At 44.6% G+C, this 22,304-nt stretch overlaps 1 pseudogene; it reads left to right on the plus strand.

Moving 5' to 3' along the window:
- Positions 1 to 12,192: 12,192 nt before the first annotated feature.
- On the plus strand, positions 12,193 to 15,209 carry LOC119962432 (annotated as a pseudogene).
- Positions 15,210 to 22,304: the final 7,095 nt, after the last annotated feature.

A 22,304-nucleotide genomic window follows, 5' to 3' on the forward strand; every position in this document is an offset into this window, starting at 1 on the left:
TCATTATGAAATGATTCCTCCAGAATGCTCATTGCGTGATTACAATGGCAACCCCATTTTTTCACATGGATCCTGCTACCTAAGTGCCACAGAGACATTCAACAACAAGTAAGGTTCACGATTGTCAATGATACTCATTCATCATTACTTGGAGCACAAGCATGCAGAGATTTGCAACTCATACAGAGAATCTTCATGAATGCCTGTCAATCAAGTGCACTCAATGATGATGTTCAGCAACTCTTACAACAATACCCAAATGTTTTTCAAGGTATGGGCACATTACCTTTTCAGTACACAATCCACCAAGGATGCCAAATCGGTGATCCATCCACCTAGACGTGTTCCTGCTCCACTTAAAGATTCACTGAAAGCTGAATTGTCAAGACTTCAAACTCAAGGAATACTCTCTAAGGTTACTCAACCTACTGACTGGGTAAGCTCCCTAGTCTGTGTAAAAAAAACCTACAGGTGAAATAAGAATCTGTATGGACCCAAAAGATCTCAATAGAAGTATCAAGAGAGAGCATTATCCAATACCAAAGGAAGAAGATATCACTGCTGAGATGGCAAATGCTAAAATATTTACCAAGCTTAGACCATAAGACCATAAGACATAGGAGCGGAAGTAAGGCCATTCGGCCCATCGAGTCCACTCCACCATTCAATCATGGTTGATTTCAACTCCATTTACCCGCTCTCTCCCCATAGCCCTTAATTCCTCGAGAAATCAAGAATTTATCAATTTCTGTCTTAAAGACACTCAATGTCCCGGCCTCCACCGCCCTCTGTGGCAATGAATTCCACAGACCTACCACTCTCTGGCTGAAGAAATTTCTCCTCATCTCTGTTCTAAAGTGACTCCCTTTTATTCTAAGGCTGTGCCCCCGCGTCCTAGTCTCCCCTGCTAATGGAAACAACTTCCCTACGTCCATCCTATCCAAGCCATTCATTATCTTGTAAGTTTCTATTAGATCTCCCCTCAATCTCCTAAACTCCAATGAATATAATCCCACGATCCTCAGACGTTCATCGTATGTTAAGCCTACCATTCCTGGGATGCGTCTCAAGGCTTTTGGCAGATGCATTTAGAAGACTCCAGTAAATGTCTTTGTACTTTTAATACACCTTTTGGAAGGTACTGCTTCAATAGGATGCCTTTTGGTATCATATCTGCTTCTGAAATTTTGCACAGAACAATGGAACAGATGACCGAGAACATCGAGGGAGTTCGGGTTTATGTTGACGACATAATTGTCTGGTGAACAATGCCTGAAGGCCATATCAAGCGTCTTCAGGAGGTTTTCAAGAGAATTGACAACTATGGTTTAAAGTTAAACAAGGCCAAGTGCATGTTTGCCGCCTCATCTTTAAGATTCCGAGGTGACAACATAACAGCTGAAGGCATTAAACCAGATCAAGACAAAGTGCAAGCTATCAAGGCAATGCAAATTCCCAAAGATAAGGAGACTGTCTTATGCTTCCTCGGATTTGTCAACTTTCGAGGGATGTTCATTTCAAATCTATCCGCGAGAACAACTTTTCTACGTCAATTGATAAGAAAGAACACAGAATTCTTCTGGACTGACAAACATACTGCAGAATGGTCTGATTTGAAACAACAACTGATACAACCTCCATGCTTATCTTTTTTTGATCCTACAAAACTAACCAAAATTTCAACTGATGCAAGTAAAAATGGCACAGGTGCTGTTTTACTGCAACAAGACGTTTTGATAATTGGGTTCCTATTGCCAATGCGCCAAGATTAATGACTGACACTGAGTGTAGGTACGCCCAAATCGAAAAAGAGTGTCCAGGGTTAGTCACGAGGATTTCCAAATTCCACGACTATATATATTGTCATGTGAGAGTACCTTTAAGAAACGGGTGTTTATTACTGCAGTGATGTCAGAGTGTGGGTGGAGCTGGGCGATCTGTCAGCTTTTAGTTTCGCTTTGAGAAAAGCTTGGGTGTGTCTGTGTTTTTTGGTTTCGTTTTAGTGTTGGAGCTTCAGCCAGCCAAAGAAGGAGTAATTTCGATCTCTCTGCAATCTAAAGACTATCTCTTGATCATTTGGTGAATTCAGAGTGAGAACTGCTCTCAGTCATGAATTTTAACCTGATGTGCTTCTGTTAAAAGTTTTTTTTAATGTCTCATGAATGTTAAAAGGAAAGTTTAAGGATCACTTAATGTTGTATTATTTGGGGGTTGTATTTAAATTGATGGTTGCTAAGATGTTCACTCTATGTTTTAAAAAGGTTAACTTGAGTTCATGAAGTAAAAATTGTTTTGCTTTAAAAACTACTGTTAGATGTCTGCTGCATCACACCTGTAGAGTGGGCCGTGTGCTCCCCATACCACAATCTAGTAAAAGCCCTGGGTCAGGTGAACTTCATGAGACACTTTGGGGTTCTTTAAACCCTGGCCCATAAAGAATTGGAGGCTCGTCCAGGATAAAAGTCTATCTATTGGATTGGCAGAGTTACAACAGAAAGATATAGAAATAAACCAGATGTATCAGGAAGCATACGTGGAAGAGGGATCTGAGTGTATACCAGAGTGTTATTACCGTAAAAATGATGTCTTGATGAGAAAATGGAGATCTTTACATATGCAGGCGGATGAAAAGTGGGCAGAAGTTCATCAAGTAGTATCGCCTTTCGGGTATAGAAAGGAGGTGTTGTAAGTTACACATGAGGTACCTGTGGGAGGTCATTTGGGAGTAAGGAAAACTCAAACTAAAATACAAACCATTTTTATCGGTCTGGACTACATAAAGATGTAATCTGATTTTGTCGATCATGTCACACATGTCAAGTGATAGAGAAACCTCAAGCAGGGATAAAACCAATGCCCTTGATACCCATTCCAGCATCTGAGGAACCTTTTACAAGGGTCTTAATTGATTGCATAGGACCACTTCGTAAAATGCAAAGTGGGAATCAATATCTTTTGACAATAATGGATGTGTCCACTAGGTTTCCAAAGGCCATTCCAGTACGTAATATTACAGCTAAAAAGATTGTGGAGGAGTTACTTTAATTCTTTACTAGATACGGACTACCCACAGAAATACAATCGGACCAAGGATCAAATTTTACCTCAAGGTTATTCAAAGAAGTTATGGATCGCTTCAGAATAAAACAAATTAAATCAACTGCGTACCATCCAGAATTGCAGGGAGCATTAGAAATGTGGCATCAGACATTAAAGACAATGTTGAGGGCCTATTGTCACAATTATCTCGAGGATTGGGATAAAGGAATTTCATTCGTACTGTTTAAAAATTAGGGATGCACCTAATAAGTCAACCAAATACAGTCCTTTTGAATTAATTTTTGGTCATGAGGTAAGAGGACCACTTAAATTGATTAAGGAAAAATTGGTGAGTGAGAAATATGAAATTACATTACTGGATTATGTGTCAAATTTTAGGGAACGATTAAATAGAGCAGGTGAATTGGCTGGACAACATTTAAAAGTTGCACAACATGTGATGAAACGGGTCATGGAAAAGGAATCTAAAGTTCGTAGTTCTGCCTGTAGAGATAAAGTTTTAGTGTTGTTACCAGTGGTAGGTGAACCTTTAAAAGCAACGTTTTGTGGACCTTATCAAATTGATAGGAAGTTAAGTGAAATGAATTATGTGGTAAGAATGCCGGATAAAAGGAAAACTCACCATGTGTGTCACGTTAATATGCTTAAAAGGTACTTTGAAAGGGAAGCAGGGAAAAGGAGGAGGTTTTAATGATTCTAACTCAAAGTGACAAACCAAATTCAGATGACTTTGAATTTGACATACTTAAAATTAAATTGGAAAATTAAGATGTTCTTAAAAATTGGGATAAATTGTTGAGTTACCTTCCAGAGGAAAAACGGACTGACCTGAAAGAGTTATGGATATCACATGGGCACGGTTGTAGAGATAAATTAGGAAGTACTAAAATGGCTATACATGATGTAGATGTGGGAAATGCTGTTCCAATTAAACAACATCCATATAGACTTAACCTTTAAAATTGGCACAGGTTAACAAAGAGATTGAGAGTATGCTTAAAAATGGCATAATTTAAGTGGATTTCAGCCAAAGGAGCTCACCCATAGTGGTGGTACCTAAACCAGATGGTACCTAACGGTTGTGTGTGGACTATAGAAAGGTTAATGCAGTTACAAGAACGGTCTCTTATCCTGTCCCACGTTTGGAGAATTGCATTGAGAAGGTGGGACAATCAGCTTTTATTTCCAAACTGGATTTACTTAAAGGTTACTGGTAGATACCTTTATTCGAAAGGATGAAGGAGATTTCAGCTTTTGTGACTCCAGATGGTATATACCAATTCAAAGTTATGCCATTTGGCATGGAAAATGCCTGAGCCACATTTCAACGTTAACTAACAAAATTGTTTCAGGCTTACCCAATTGTGCTGTATACATCGACGACATAGTAATTTTCTGCCAGACACGGAAAGAACATTTAAAACATCTGATGGAGTTATTCGATCGACTTCAGGAGGCAAGTTGGTGATAAACCTAGCCAAAAGTGAATTTGGAAAAGCCCAAGTCACTTTTCTTGGCCATAGAATTGGATAGGGTTGAATGGTCCCACGGGATATGGAAACAAAGGTTATTGGGGAGTTTCTAATACCCTCGACACAAAGGGTAATAATGCGGTTTCCTGGCATGAGTGGATTTGATTGAACATTTGAGCAAAATATTTATAGCTTGGTTGCTCCACTGACGAACGCGCTGATGAAACGTCAAAAATTTCAGTGAACCGTGGAGTTTCAACAGGCATTTGACTGCCTGAAAGCTATGATAACTAATGCTCCTGTGTTGGAGAATTACAAGGGAGAATTACAATCTGTGATCAGATTGAACTGAAGTATCTGATTTTCGTGTCTCTGCGAGGCGTAGAGAAATGGATGGATTGTGCAGAGACCCTCTTGTTGAAATATACTGTCAATCAAGAGGGATTCCATTTGGAGGAAGAAGAAAAAAAATGGACTATATTATTATACCTGTTTGCGTGTTTTGTTTTTTTGAAACAAAAAGCATATTTTTCTTTTAAAATCTCATCTCCACTCGTCACACCACCACCACCCCCCGCCCCGTACCAGGTTACACCTCCACCACGCCCTTCCCCCTGTACCAGGTTACAGCTTCACTACCCCCTCCCCCCTGTACCAGGTTACAGCTCCACCATGCCCTGCCCCCTGTACCAGGTTACAGTTCCACCACGCCCTGCCCCCTGTACCAGGTTACAGCTACACTACCCCCTCCCCCCCTGTACCAGGTTACAGCTTCACTACCCCCACCCCCTGTACCAGGTTACAGCTCCACCACCCCTCCCCCCTGTACCAGGTTACAGCTCCACCATGCCCTCCCCCCTGTACCAGGTTACAGCTCCACCACGCCCTGCCCCCTGTACCAGGTTACAGCTACACTACCCCCTCCCCCTTGTACCAGGTTACAGCTTCACTACCCCCACCCCCTGTACCAGGTTACAGCTCCGCCACCCCTCCCCCCTGCACCAGGTTACAGCTCCACCACCCCTCCCCCCTGCACCAGGTTACAGCTCCACCATGCCCTCCCCCCTGTATCAGGTTACAGCTCCACCACACCCTGCCCCCTGTACCAGGTTACAGCTACACTACCCCCTCCCCCTGTACCAGGTTACAGCTTCACTACCCCCACCCCCTGTACCAGGTTACAGCTCCACCACGCCCTGCCCCCTGTGCCAGGTGACAGCTTCACTACCCCCATCCCCTGTACCAGGTTACAGCTTCACTACCCCCTCCCCCCTGTACCAGGTGTGTGCATTTCTTAACGGATAGTGACAAGGTGAAAAATGAAACCATCTTGAAGTTGATGGTTTATTTTTTTTCTTGGGGGGAGGTGTCATGTGAGAGTACCTTTAAGAAATGGGTGTTTATTACTACAGTGATGTCAGAGTGTGGGTGGAGCTGGGCTGACTGTCAGCTTTTAGTTTCGCTTTGAGCAAAGCTTGAGTGTGACTCTGCTTTTTGGTTTTGTTTTAGTGTTGGGCTGCAGCCAGCCAAAGATGTAATTTCATTCTCTCTGCAATCTAAAGACTATCTCTTGATCATTTGGTGAATTTAGAGTGATAACTGTTCTCAGTAGTGAATTTAAACCTGATGTGCTTCTGTTAAAAGTTTTTTTTATTTCTTATGGATGTTAAAAGGAAAGTTTAAGGATTATTTAGTGTTGTATTCTTTGGGGGTTGTATTTAAATTGATGGTTGCTAAGATGTTCACTGTATGTTTTGAAAAGGCGAACTAGAGTTCATAAAGTAAAAATTGTTTTGCTTTAAAAATTACTGTTAAATGTCTGCTGCATCACACCTGTGGAGTGGTCCGTGTACTCCCCACACCACAATCTAGTAAAAGCCGTGGGTCAGGTGAACCTCATGATACACTTTGGGGTTCTCTAAACCCTGGCCCATAACAATATGGTCTACTCAGACTCACAGTAGAAACTGACCATCGTCCACTAGTACACATCAAAGAACAAAACTTAAATGACATGACTCCCAGACTTCAACGTTTAATGATGAAACTGAGAAGATACGATTTCACACTGAAGTATACACCAGGTAAAGCATTAGTAATTGCTGATACTTCATCTAGGTCAGTTAACACTGACATTCTCCAAGAAGAATCCATCAATGATGTTGATTCACATTTGCAACTATTCAGAGAATTACTACCTGTATCAGATGTCAAATTTCAGCAAAACACAGAAAGATACCACATTGATGAAAGTTATGAAACATCTTCAAGAAGGATAGCTCGAAGATAATTGTCTGTAATAACCATCCATTCAGTGAGAACCAACTATTGTAGATGGTGTACTGCTGAGACAATCTCGCATTATAATTCCACAAAGCATGCGTTCTGAAATGCTGTCGAGTTTACATGAATGTCATCTAGGCATCGGATAATGTAGAAGACGTGCCAGACAGTCTATTGGCCTGGCGTCAACAATGATATTGCAAACATAATATCGTCATGTTCAACATGTCAATCCCATCAAAATCAGCAATGCAAAGAACCACTGCAACCACATGATCTGGTCACATCACCATGGATCAAGGTTGGTGCTGATCTTTTTCACTTTTTTTGGAAAAGACTATCTTGTAGTCATTGCCTATTTTTCCAATTTTCATAAGTTAGTTAAACTGAACGACATCACATCCAATGATGTCATAAAGGCATGCAAGGAGATATTTGCCAGGCATGGTATTCCTAGTATCGCAATGTCTGACAATGGCCCTTGTTTCTCAAGTCACAAATGGCATGATTCTCATTGAAATACAACTTTCAACATATTACTTCAAGCCCACGTTTTCCGCAATCAAATGGAAAAGCAGAGAAAGGTGTTCACGTCATGAAACAGCTACTTATCAAATGTAAAGAACCTGATTCTGATTTTTACTTAGCTTTACTCAATTACAGAACATTTCCTCTATAAACCGGCCTATCTCCATCTCAAATGTTATACAACAGCGTGTTGAGGATAACATTACCTCAATTACACTTTCCTGATCAAGAACAACAAAACCTTTTTAAAAGAATGCAACAACAGAAAGTGTGTCAGAAAATATATTTTGATCAACATTCAAAAGAACTGTCTACTCTATCTGATGATGATATAGTTAGATTCAGACTTCCTGAAGGAGGTTGGTCTGACAAAGCTCACAAAAATAATTTGACACTTCTTACCAAGATCTTATCTGATCAGAACCTCTGATGAAACCATTCTAAGCATAAATAGGAGAGATCTACTTCAAGACAAAGATACTGTCAACATTTTTCCAGATCTTGATTTGAATCAGACTGTTTCCAAACAACTTGAAAGAAGAATGCAATCCAACGTACTGATTCACAATGAACTGAAGAATTCTTCACCACCTTTGAAGTTGAGAAGATCGACACGGAGAAGAAGAAAACCCAATTGTCTGAATTTGTGAACTTTTTCAATAATCTAGTGATTACTGTATACTGTTTACACTAAATTGCCCTTAGTGTCAAAGTAAGGTTAATGGGGGGGGGGTTTACTGGTATAGGGTGGATACGTTAGGCTTGAGTAGGGTGATCATTGCTCGGCACAACATCGAGGGCCGAAGGGCCTGTTCTGTGCTGTACTGTTCTATGTTCTATGTTCTATGCATTTCTTATGAAAATTTTCTTTTCAGATATTTCAAAGAAAATATTAAAAATAAAGGGGGATGTAGTGATATTTAGATGTCAATGCACATGATCAATGTATGTAAATGTAGTAAGTACAGTCATTTCAACACTAGATGTCTCACAGTAAGATACTACAAGAAACGGATTCCCGCTCGTTTGAGTTACTTAGAGAGTGTGATCCAGAACAGTGAACAAGCAAGACATAGAATAGCTAGAATGAGAGAAGTTAGAACTAGTTTGTTTTAATAGTGTACAGTTATATAGTTATCTGTATTGTACTTTATTTTTTTATAGTTAGTTTAGTATTGAGTAAAAGGACTCAGTTTATTATTTGATTACTCATTAAATAGTTCATCTTCCAACAAGACGACTATTGGTCATTTTCCCATCCTGGTGGATTCAAGAGTAATATTTATATATTTTAGATAAGTCATTATTTAAAATATAACAAGTGGGAAGAGAATTTGAAGTCGACTTAAGAGATCAGTAACATAACAAAATTGGGGTTTCTGATTGTCAATAAAGTTATAAAATCTGTTCAGTGTTTAAATCAGAAATTGTCTCCGAAAAGAAAATAATGTTTAGTTAATAATGTTTTACTTTCAGTGATTGGCAGAGTAAAGAATTTTTTAAAGAAGAAACCTTGATGGCTCATCCTTTTAGTTAATTCAAATTTTTCTTTCGTAAGTTATCAAATTCTACAGAGATCATACTACAGTCAACTGCATTTTTCTGAATTATATTATTCTTTGTGAAAAGAAAATTAAATTTAAATAATTACCTCACACTAATTATCCGAAGAAGTTAAATGAATGGTGATTTGCTTATGTGGAGGACCAATGATGTGGGGCGTGATGGAATGGCCTTGTCATGACCAGACCGGTGACGTGATGAGGCTCTTAAATCTCGCGAGTGACCTCTTGCGAGATCCACAATGCTTGGGATACCTCGCAAGATCTAAATAGATCTTGCAAGAGATCGCTATCTGGATCTCATCCTCACTGGGCGAGATCCAGATTTGTATATTTAAGTGAATAGTTGGTTCACTTAAATATGTCTACACATGTCTACACATGTCTACACATATATGCCCTTGCCCTCAATTTCACAGTACCCTTAGCGCCCCGAGGCTGAAGAAGGAATCTCGGTCATGATTCAATCATTCCTTCAACAGGGAATTTTGATACCATGCCAATCGTCCTGTAATACCACGATTCTTCCAGTTCCTAAGATAGGAAGACCATCCGAATGGCGTTTGGTCCAAGACCTCCGGCGTATTAATCAGATAGTGGAACCCTTGCATCCTGTTGTCCCAAACCCGGCGACAATCCTTAGTAATGTCCCACCGGAAGCGACTATTTTCACCCTTGTTGATTTACAACATGCCTTTTTTGCGATACCCCTCGCCCCTGAATCACAGTATTTGTTTGCCTTTACATTTAAGGGCAAGCAATACACTTGGACTAGACTCCCACAGGGCTTCATTCATTCTCCGACCCTTTTCTCACAGGCACTGCACTCCCAGCTAGCGACATTAGCACCTCCTGGTGGCTCCACCATCATCCAATATGTTGATGACTTACTCCTTGCCAGTCCTGATTTCATCGCTAACCAGCATGACACCTTTTACCTGCTCATCCGTCTCCATTCATGGGGATATGTGATCCCGCCCGCTAAAGTTCATAAAGGTCAACGACAGGTCAAATTTTTGGGTGTCCTAATAAGTGCTACTGATCGCTCCCTTACTCGAGAACGCATTACTCCTATACTGCAGACCCCATTTTCTACATCACCCAAGCAGGTGCGAGCCTTTTTAGGATTAGTGAACTTTTGCAGACAATGGATTCCGAATGTTACTGTGCATACTAAAGGATTAACTCCGTACTCCTCTCAAAATGCTCCTCTTAAGTTTGAACTACCTAATTCAGCAAAGCAGTCTTTCATTATTCTGAAAAACGCCCTGGCTACCGTCCCAGCACTAGGATGACCTATGTATGACAGACCTTTTCAGCTGTACGTCAATGTTCTTGATAAATGTGCCACTGGTGTTCTTACACAAGAACACGGTGACCGGCGTCGCCCGGTCGGCTACTATTCTACGAAATTAGATCCTGTAGCTTGCGGTCTACCTCCCTGCATCCAAATTCTTACGACTGTCCATTTGTTAGTCCAGGCAGCCTCTAATCTGACGCTTCACCAGCCAGTACAAGTGCATACTTCGCACTCTATTGTGGCTCTCCTAACGTCTCAGCAAACCCAGCATCTGACTCAAGCGCGCTTGAGCCGCAATGAGGTTTCACTATTGCAAAACCCCTACCTTTCTTTTCATTATTGTTCAACCTTAAATCCTGCTGTGTTCCTCGAACAGCCCCCGAATAACATTGAGGACCCACCACTCGATTGTTTGCTTCGGATTTAGCAGACAGGTCTACTGATAATTCAGATCTAATTTTTTATGTTGATGGCAGTTCCTCCATTTCCTAATTTGGCGTCCCACAGGCGGGATATGCCGTGGTAACTGACACTGACGTGCAGGAAGCAGCAGCCTTCCAGACCCCTGTCTCTGCACAAAAAGCTGAGCTATTCGCCCTTACTCGAGCATGTATTTTGGCCACAGGCAAAAGTACTAATGTTTACACTGATTCTAGGTATGCCTTTGGCATGACCCATGATTTCGGCCGCCTCTGGCGAGGTTTTCTCACCTCTGCAGGAACTCCCATTCAAAATGCTCTTTGGGTTAAAAATCTCCTCGATGCTATTCAGCTTCTCCGTCAATTGGCAATTATTAAATGTGTTGCTGTAATGAACTCCAATTGGCTTTATTGGTTGGCTAATTGGAGTAGCTCATTGAGGGGGCCCATATATTCACCTGTGTAGGCTTTGTGAGCCAGTCTTAAGTTGACTGGACTGCTAGCAGCACTGTTTGTAGCTGCTCCTGTAATATCGTTATTGTAAATAAATATTGGTGTGGTGACGGAACTCCTGCCTCCCGTGGATTACTACAGTGGCGACGAGGTAAACTACGAATTTTACGGAGACCAGCTGCCGCACCCGGAGGGTAAGCCTTGCCATTTTAAAAATGCAGTTTTTTGGGAGGATGGAGGCATTCGACCCGGCTATTGAGGACTGGTCCCAGTATGTGGAGAGAATGTGTTACTTCTTCCGGGCAAATGATATACTGGCGGACGAAAGGAGACGGCTTATCCTGCTGTTGGCGTGCGGACCCTCCGCTTTCGCCATTATACGTCGTCTGAATTATCCCGATGCGCCGGACACAAAAACTTTCCAAGAAGTAACAGAATTGGTGAAAGAGCACTACGACCCAAAACCACCCCTCATTTTGCGTAGGTACAGATTCTACACAGCGAAGCGGGAAGACAGGGAGTCAGTCACGAATCTCTTGACCCGCCTGAGAAGGCTGGCGGAAAAATGTGAGTTCGGCCCGACACTAAATGAAATGCTTCGGGACCGGTTAGTGTGTGGTATAAATGACCTCACAATACAGAAACGCCTGTTGGCGGAAATGGAACGAGACTGCAGGCAGGCATTACAGCTCGCACTGTCCCTAGAAAAGGCAGCAAGTGGGGCGCAGGAACTACAGGGCATGCCAATAGAGGTAGATACCTGTGAGAGGGACTACCACAATGGGTCCTGCTACCAGATAGCCGCTCTCAGGAAAAACCCGAGGAATAGAGGGAAAAAGGAAAACCCCAGAACTGCCCCCAAGTCTGCCAGGACTAACTGGAGACAGAGGGAAGTACTGGCTGAGGCTCCCCCAACAGAGAAGGACCATTTCTGGCACCAGACAGAGTGGGGTAACAATGACAGAAACCCTAGAAGGAGGTGGCAGAAGAGGAATAGCAGGTGGGGATGCAGGGAAGTACACAACCTAGAAGCCCCATCCTCCTCCGAAGGTGAACAATTATATAATGTTACAATGAAGAAAGCAGAACCCATTAGGATTACCCCACGGGTGAACGGGCGGCCGACAATAATGGAAATAGACACGGGTGCGGCCGTATCAGTAATGGGAGTGGCAGCATTTAGAAAAATCAAAGATGGACTCCAGCCACTAACCCTAACAAAAACATCAACGAAACTTAAAACCTACACAGGGGAACCCCTGGAAGTTCTAGGCACGACTCATGTACCTGTGGAATATGAGAAACAATTGCTCAGATTACCGTTGACGATAGTAGAGGGCTCCAGACCGAGCTTAATTGGACGGAACTGGCTGAAAGACCTAAAATTAGATTGGATGAAAATTTTCCAGAGTGGAAGCGTGCAGTTGAGTGGAGTACTCCAAAAGTACCCAGAGGTCTTCCAGGACGGTTTGGGGGAAATCATGGGCGCCAAAGCAAATTTGCACATGGACGCAGAAGCCCTTCCAAAATTTTGTAAGGCCAGGCCGGTACCTTTTGCATTAAGGAAGAAAGTAAATGACGAAATAGAAAGGTTATGGCGCGACGGCATTATCAGACCAGTACAATTCTCGGAATGGGCAGCGCCGGTGGTACCAATTTTGAAGCCAGACGGCTCGATACTCTCTGGGGAGATTTCAAACAGACAGTAAACAAATACGCACTACTGGACAAATATCCAATCCCGAAAATAGACGACCTATATGCCAAATTGGCAGGTGGGCTTTTGTTCACGAAACTAGACATGAGCCACGCCTACCTGCAGTTAAAACTGGACAAGGGCTCCCAGAAGTTCGCTACGATCAACACCCTGAAGGGCCTTTTTCGTTATACTAGGCTACCTTTTGGAGTGTCATCAGCCTGCGCTATATTCCAGCGTACGATGGAAAATATTCTGCAGGGACTACCGCAGGTGGCGATTTATTTGGACGATGTCTTAATCACGGGTAGGACAAACAGGGAAAACTTAAGGAACCTGGAGGAAGTGCTCAGGCGTTTCGCAAAGGCAGGCATACGGCTAAAAAGGGAAAACTGTGTTTTTCTGGCCCCACAAGTGACGTACCTGGGATATAAAGTAGACGAGTCAGGCTTACATCCATTAGAAGACAGAGTAAGGGCAATAAAAGAAGCCCCAGCTACCACCACAGTCCAGGAGTTATGATCATTTCTAGGGTTGGTAACCTATTATGGAAAATTTATTGAAAATAGGGCGTCCATCCTGGAACCCCTCCACCAGCTACTAAAAAAGGGGCAAGAATGGAAAGGGTTCACCCGCCAAAACCGAGCATTTAGGGACATTAAGGAACAGCTGTCATCCGAAAATGTCCTAGAGCATTATGACCCAAGGAAGGAGTTGGTGGTCACTTGTGATGCATCCCCCGATGGGGTAGGAGCCGACTTAGCCCTAAAGGAAGGAATGGGGAAGAACGGCCAATAGCCTATGCTTCGAGGACCTTGGCGATGGCTGAGAGGAGGTACCCCCAAATCAGAAGGAAGGACTGGCGGTGATATTCGCAGTAAAGAAATTTCACCAGTATCTGTACGGGCAGAAATTCACCATAGTGACGGACCATAAGCCGTTATTAGGGTTATTAAAAGAAGACAAGTCAATACCCCCGATTGCATCAGCTAGAATCCAACGCTGGGCGTTGCTACTGGCGGCATATAGATACGTTCTGGAGCACAGACCTGGAACGCGAGTAGCACATGCAGATGCTTTGAGCAGACTTCCCCTCCCGGACACTCTGCCGCAAATACCAAAAGTAGAGGAGACAGTAATGACTCTAATTTTTTTGGACACCCTACCAGTAGACGCACAACATATTCGGTTGTGGACGCAAAAAGACCCAGTTTTAACCAAGATGAAGCATTTACTGCTAACGGGAACTGGAAAGACCAGTGGAGCCCCAGTTGCACCCATACTGGAGCTGAAGGGACCAAATAACCGTAGAAGACGGTATCCTATTATGGGGAGCCCGTGTAATCGTCCCAGCTCAGGGCCGTCAGGCAATCTTAACTGAGTTACATCAGGGCAGCACGGTGGCCTAGTGGTTAGCACAACCGCCTCACGGCGCTGAGGTCCCAGGTTCGATCCCGGCTCTGGGTCACTGTCCGTGTGGAGTTTGCACGTTCTCCCCGTGTCTGCGTGGGTTTCGCCCCCACAACCCAAAAATGTGCAGAGTAGGTGGATTGGCCACACTAAATTGCCCCTTAATTGGAAAAAATAATTGGCTAATCTAAATTTAAAAAAAGAAAAAAAAACTGAGTTACATCACGGACACCTAGGGGTATCTAAAATGAAGATGCTAGCTCGAAGCTACGTTTGGTGGCCAGGTTTGGACACAGACATAGCAGCCTTGGTACGTCGGTGCCAGGAGTGCCAACAGGGGCAAAGAATGCCACCAGCGGCGCCATTGCACCCGTGGGAATGGCCAGGCAGACCGTGGACCCGCCTGCACATTGACCACGCCGGCCCTTTCATGGGCTCAATGTTTTTGGTGATAGTGGACGCCCACTCCAAATGGTTGGACGTCCACCGGGTAAACACGGCAAGCACAGCATCGACAACTGAAAAGCTCAGGGCCTCGTTTGCAACACATGGACTGCCGGAGGTATTGGTGTCGGACAACGGAACGGCATTCACAAGTGGGGAATTTGGAAAATTCCTGAAGGAAAACGGAGTCCGTCACATCAAAACGGCCCCTTACCATCCAGCGACCAACGGCCTGGCAGAGAGAGCGGTCCAGACACTTAAAGCGGGACTCAAGAAGCAGCCGGCAGCTTCAATAGACACAAAGCTCTCCCGCTGGCTGTTGATTACAGGACCACACCGCATTCCACAACGGGCATACCGCCAGCTGAACTCTTAATGGCAAGGTGGCTGCGAACGAGGCTGAGTCTCCTTTTCCCAAATTTAACGGGGAAAGTGGAGAAACAACAGGAGGCCCAACGCAGGGGGCATGATAATAGTCGGCAGCAGAGACATTTCCAGGTGGGGGCACCGGTTTGGGTCAAGAATTATGGGAATGGACCAACGTGGGTCAAAGGCACGGTAGAGTCCCAAACAGGGCCCATATCCTATGAGGTTTCAATAGGTGGTAAGGTGCTGAAGAAACACCTAGACCAAATAAGGGCAGCGGAACCACACCTGGAGGCAGGCGAAGCAGGACCGCCTCAACCTGGGATAGCCCAGACGGAAAGGATACCCACACCCCAGCCCCGAGCAATTTCTCCAGACCCCGTCATCCAGTCATCAGAGTCGGAGATGGACACACTCGACGAGGCCGCCACGACACCTCTCCCTGAGGAGGAGGACGAACAACTTCCAAGGAGGTCGTCAAGGAAAAGACGGGCACCTATAAGGTACACCCCGCCCATTTCGGAGAACGACCCGGCGGACGACACAGAGGTGACTGACCCAGACATGAGGAGCAGGAAGAAACTCAGAGGAATTCCAGCTGGCAGGAATTCCTCGGACATTGGGGGGGGGAGGGGTATAATGAACTCCAATTGGCTTTATTGGTTGGCCAATTGGAGTATGAGCTCCCTCAATGATAGCTCATTGAGGGGGCCCATATAATCACCTGTGTAGTCTTTGTGAGCAGTCTTAAGTTGACTGGACTGGTAGCAGCACTGTTTGTAGCTGCTCCTGTAATATCGTTATTGTAAATAAATATTGGTGTGGTGATGGAACTCCTGCCTCCCGTGGATTACTACAGTTGTGCACACGAAGGTGGCCACTCCTGTTCAATTAGGAAATGCCCGTGCTGATTCAGCTGCTAAAGGTCAACCTCTTTAATTGTTCCCAGTGGGGCTAATCAGGCTCTAAAGCAGGTCTCTGCATTAAGGATGAAGGGCATGCCAGAGATAGCTGAAGTTCAAAATTTACAGGGGGACGCCTCTGATTCTGAGCGAACACTATGGAAGTCAATGGGGTGTTCACAGTCCTTGACATGACCTCTGGCTTACTCCAGTTGGTCAAGTTTGTATTCCGAATTCTTTATTGCCGGTACTTGTTGATTACTTGCATTCTTGTACCCATCTTGGCAAGGAGGGAGTGGTACAGCTACTCCTAAATACTTGGTGGCACCCAGATTTGAATACAGCAGCACAAACGCGGCTGGATCGATGCGTCATTTGCATGAAACATAATAAGGGTAAAGGTATTAAATGCCCTCCGGGAACCACTCCCTTGCCAGATGGTCCTTTTGCTTGTATACAGCTTGATTTTATCGAATTGCCAAAAGCACAGTGCTATAAATATTGTTTAGTAATAATCGATGTGTTTAGTAAATGGATTGAAGCTTTCCCCAACACTAATTGTACGGCACATACAGTAGTGAAGTTGTTGTTAACGGAAGTCATTCCTCATTTTGGGGTACCCAAAATGGTGAGCTCAGACAATGGACCACATTTTGTAGCTCGGATCAACACTGAATTGTGCAAAGCACTTGTAATTAAACAGCAACTGCACTGCGCGTATCATCCGCAGGCAGCAGGAATTGTGGAAAGAGCCAACGGGACTTTAAAAGAAAAATTATCTAAATTAACTGAAGAAACTGGGTTAAATTGGCTAAAAGTATTACCCTTGGCACTGTTTCACATGCGAGTGACTCCCCATTCGCAGACTGGACTGTCAGCTGCAGAGATAGTCTGTGGTCAGCCAATGAGGACTCCCTGGGATGCCCATGAAAAACCCCTAGAGGGAGTAGACCTCCATGTGATGGGGGAACAAATGCAGAACTATTTGAAGCAATTAACACTTTCTCTGAAATTTCTCCACTCACAGGTAAAACAGGCACATCTCCCAGTAACGACAGGGACAGCCGTCCCTCGATATCCAGTGATCAAACCCAGAGACCACGTGTTGGTGAAAAACTGGGATAGAAAGAAACTAGGACAACGCTGGAGCGGACCCTTCCTCGTACTACTGACGACACCAACTTCGGTCAAGCTTGAAGGACGTGCAAGTTGGGTACTTCTATCCGATTGCAAGAAGATAGTCTCCAACCCAGACGAGAACACAGGATGGAGATCTTCAGTATAATTTTTGGACTCTCTGGACTATTTAGCCTTAATGGCCACTCAGTAGTAAAACAATGAACTAAACAAGACCTGCCTTCCGATACCTATTTACATATGTCATATCTTTATGCCGAAAAATTTAATACAAGCAAGTGTTGGGTTTGTACCCACATCCCCGTCCATTCGAGGGAAAGAGTACCTCTCCAATCCCTCCCCTTTCATACCGCAGAGACCGTTGAATGGATTTTACGACAAAATTAAACAGGGATCAGGGGAGATAGGGGATAAGGAAATATGGAGATCTGCTGGCTATGACATGACTAAATTTTCAGCTTCATATCAACCTACCTATAATCATGCCCTGACTCCACCCTCCCTCACTGTCCACTCGTATAATGTTCAAGGTTCCATATGTTTTAATAAATCAGGGAAAGGAAAGTTAATGGGGCAAAGTAGGTGCAACCTTACAATTGACTGGCAAAGACCGGTACCAGGCATTTCCAACAAGGGCAGGTTTAACTGTGATTGGTCCAGGGTATGGAATATAACCTCTAACAGTTCATGGTGACAGACATCCCCAATCCCCTGGATGACATCAGCTGAAGATTTTACAGCCTACAATGGAACATATTTCATATGCGGCACTAAAGCATATCCGTGGCTCCCCATTGATTGGACAGGATCCTGCTTTTTGGGATATGTCGTACCCCAAATGTGTCACCTACCCACCCTTAAGCACTCCCCCTCGCGAGCAAAAAGAACTAATTCTAAAACGGAACAGTTCCTTATGATGGCCTTTCCCTTGTACGGTACGGGCAAGGCATCCAACGAACTGATCTACATTGCCTCAGCATTGGAACATCTGGCAAACGTAACGGCAACAGAAGCCAGGGACACTGGACAGGCACTGGCTGAGGTCTCAGCTGAGCTAGTGGCTGTCCGGACCGTGGCATTACAAAATCGACTGGCTTTGGATTATCTGTTAGCCTCGCAGGGAGGAACGTGCGCTATCATAGGCCAAGAGTGCTGTACTTACATTCCAGATAGCTCTGAAAATATCACTAACCTGGACGACCATATTAAGAGACAGGCTGCTCAAATTCAAGAGAACATAGAACATAGAACGATACAGCGCAGTACAGGCCCTTCGGCCCTCGATGTTGCACCGACATGGAAAAAAAAACTAAAGGCCATCTAACCTACACTATGCCATTATCATCCATATGCTTATCCAATAAATTTTTAAATGCCCTCAATGTTGGCGAGTTCACTACTGTTGCAGGTAGGGCATTCCACGGCCTCACCACTCTTTGCGTAAAAAACCCACCTCTGACCTCTGTCCTATATCTATTACCCCTCAATTTAAGGCTATGTCCCCTCGTGCTAGCCACCTCCATCCGCGGGAGAAGGCTCTCGCTGTCCACCCTATCTAACCCTCTGATCATTTTGTATGCCTCTATTAAGTCACCTCTTAACCTTCTTCTCTCTAACGAAAACAACCTCAAGTCCATCAGCCTTTCCTCATAAGATTTTCCCTCCATACCAGGCAACATCCTGGTAAATCTCCTCTGCACCCGTTCCAAAGCTTCCACGTCCTTCCTATAATGAGGCGACCAGAACTGTACGCAATACTCCAAATGCGGCCGTACCAGAGTTTGGTACAGCTGCATCATGACCTCATGGCTCCGGAACTCAATCCCTCTACCAATAAAGGCCAACACACCATAGGCCTTCTTCACAACCCTATCAACCTGGGTGGCAACTTTCAGGGATCTATGTACATGGACACCGAGATCCCTCTGCTCATCCACACTACCAAGAATTTTACCATTAGCCAAATATTCCGCATTCCTGTTATTCTTTCCAAAGTGAATCACCTCACACTTCTCCACATTAAACTCCATTTGCCACCTCTCAGCCCAGCTCTGCAGCTTATCTATGTCCCTCTGTAACCTGCAACATCCTTCCGCACTGTCTACAACTCCACCGACTTTAGTGTCGTCTGCAAATTTACTCACCCATCCTTCTGCGCCCTCCTCTAGGTCATTTATAAAAATGACAAACAGCAACGGCCCCAGAACAGATCCTTGTGGTACGCCACTCGTAACTGAACTCCATTCTGAACATTTCCCATCAACTACCACTCTCTGTCTTCTTTCAACTAGCCAATTTCTGATCCACATCTCTAAATCACCCTCAATCCCCAGCCTCCGTATTTTCTGCAATAGCCGACCGTGGGGAACCTTATCAAACGCTTTACTGAAATCCATATACACCACATCAACTGCTCTACCCTCGTCTACCTGTTCAGTCACCTTCTCAAAGAACTCGATAAGGTTTGTGAGGCATGACCTACCCTTCACAAAACCATGCTGACTATCCCTAATCATATTATTCCTATCTAGATGATTATAAATCGTATCTTTTATAATCCTCTCCAAGACTTTACCCACCACAGACGTTAGGCTCACCGGCCTATAGTTACCGGGGTTATCTCTACTCCCCTTCTTGAACAAAGGGACCACATTTGCTATCCTCCAGTCCTCTGGCACTATTCCTGTAGCCAATGATGACCTAAAAATCAAAGCCAAAGGCTCAGCAATCTCTTCCCTGGCTTCCCAGAGAATCCTAGGATAAATCCCATCCGGCCCCGGGGACTTATCTATTTTCACCTTGTCCAGAATTGCCAACACTTCTTCCCTACGCACCTCAATGCCATCTATTCTAATAGCCTGGGTCTCAGCATTCTCCTCCTCAATATTATCTTTTTCTTGAGTGAATACTGACGAAAAGTATTCATTTAGTATCTCGCTTATCTCCTCAGCCTCCACACACAACTTCCCACCACTGTCCTTGACTGGCCCTACTCTTACCCTAGTCATTCTTTTATTCCTGACATACCTATAGAAAGCTTTTGGGTTTTCCTTGATCCTACCTGCCAAAGACTTCTCATGTCCCCTCCTTGCTCGTCTCAGCTCTCTCTTTAGATCCTTCCTCGCTTCCTTGTAACTATCAAGCGCCCCAACTGAAACTTCACGCCTCATCTTCACATAGGCCTCCTTCTTCCTCTTAACAAGAGATTCCACTTCTTTGGTAAACCACGGTTCCCTCGCTCGACCCCTTCCTCCCTGCCTGACTGGTACGTACTTATCAAGAACATGCAATAGCTGTTCCTTGAACAAGCTCCACATATCCAGTGTGCCCAACCCTTGCAGCCTACTTCTCCAACCAACACATCCTAAGTCATGTCTAATGGCATCATAATTGCCCTTCCCCCAGCTATAACTCTTGCTCTGCGGGGTATACTTATCCCTTTCCATCACTAACGTAAAGGTCACCGAATTGTGGTCACTGTCTCCAAAGTGTTCACCTACCTCCAGATCTAACACCTGGCCTGGTTCATTACCCAAAACCAAATCCAAAGTGGCCTCACCTCTTGTTGGCCTGTCAACATATTGTGTCAGAAAACCCTCCTGCACACATTGTACAAAGAACGACCCATCCAATGTACTCGAACTATATCTTTTCCAGTCAATATTAGGAAAGTTAAAGTCTCCCATAACAACTACCCTGTTACTTTCGCTCTTTTCCAGAATCATCTTCGCCATCCTTTCCTCTACATCTCTAGAACTATTAGGTGGCCTATAGAAAACTCCCAACAGGGTGACCTCTCCTTTCCTGTTTCTAACCTCAGCCCATACTACCTCGGAAGAAGAGTCCCCATCTTGCATCCTTTCTACCACCGTAATACTGTCCTTGACTAGCAGCGCCACACCTCCCCCTCTTTTGCCCCCTTCTCTGACCTTACTAAAGCACCTAAACCCCGGAACCTGCAACAACCATTCCTGTCCCTGCTCTATCCATGTCTCTGAAATGGCCACAACATCGAAGTCCCAGGTACCAACCCATGCTGCCAGTTCCCCTACCTTATTTCGTATACTCCTGGCATTGAAATAGACACACTTCAAACCACAGACCTGAACACTGCCGCCCTCCTGCGAAGTCAAAACTGTGCTCCTGACCTCTCTACTCTCAATCTCTCGCACCCCAAAACTACAATCCAGGTTCCCATGCCCCTGCTGAATTAGTTTAAACCCCCCCAAAGAGTACTAACAAATCTCCCCCCCAGGATATTGGTGCCCCTCAGGTTCAGATGTAGACCATCCTGTCTATAGAGGTCCCACCTTCCCCAGAAAGAGCCCCAGTTATCCAGAAATCTGAATCCCTCTCGCCTGCACCATCCCTGTAGCCACGTGTTTAATTGCTCTCTCTCCCTATTCCTCATCTCACTATCACGTGGCACGGGCAACAACCCAGAGATAACAACTCTGTTTGTTCTCGCTCTGAGCTTCCATCCTAGCTCCCTAAAGGCCTGCCTGACATCCTTGTCCCCTTTCCTACCTATGTCGTTAGTGCCAATGTGGACTACGACTTGGGGCTGCTCCCCCTCCCCCTTAAGGACCCGGAAAACACGATCCGAGACATCACGTACCCTTGCACCTGGGAGGCAACATACCAAACGTGAGTCTCTCTCGCTCCCACAAAATCTCCTATCTGTGCCCCTGACTATTGAGTCCCCAATTACTAATGTTCTACTCCTTTCCCCCCTTCCCTTCTGAGCAACAGGGACAGACTCCGTGCCAGAGGCCCGTACCCCATGGCTTACCCCTGGTAAGTCGTCCCCCCCACAAGTATCCAAAACGGTATACTTGTTACTCAGGGGAACGACCGCAGGGGGTCCCTGCACTGACTGCTTCTTCCCAGTCCCTCTTACAGTTACCCATCTATCTCCAGTCTTTGGTGTAATTACTTCCCTGAAGCTCCTATCTATGACCCCCTCTGCCTCCCGAATGATCCGAAGTTCATCCAGCTCAAGCTCCAGGTCCCTAACACGGTTTTTGAGGAGCTGGAGTTGGGTGCACTTCCCACAGATGAAATCAGCAGGGACACTGACGGCGTCCCTCACCTCAAACATTCTGCAGGAGGAGCATTGTACTGCCTTCCCTGACATCCCCTCTAGATTAAAAAAAAAACAAGAAAAAGAAAAAGAAAGGAAGAGCTTACCTGATATTACCTCAAACCCTGATCCCGCTGAAAGGTAAGCAAATTTAAAGGCACTCACTCACCTTCACGACAGGCCCCTGCT

The sequence above is a fragment of the Scyliorhinus canicula genome, chromosome 2 (genome assembly GCF_902713615.1).
Source record: "Scyliorhinus canicula chromosome 2, sScyCan1.1, whole genome shotgun sequence".
Classification (NCBI taxonomy): domain Eukaryota; kingdom Metazoa; phylum Chordata; class Chondrichthyes; order Carcharhiniformes; family Scyliorhinidae; genus Scyliorhinus; species Scyliorhinus canicula.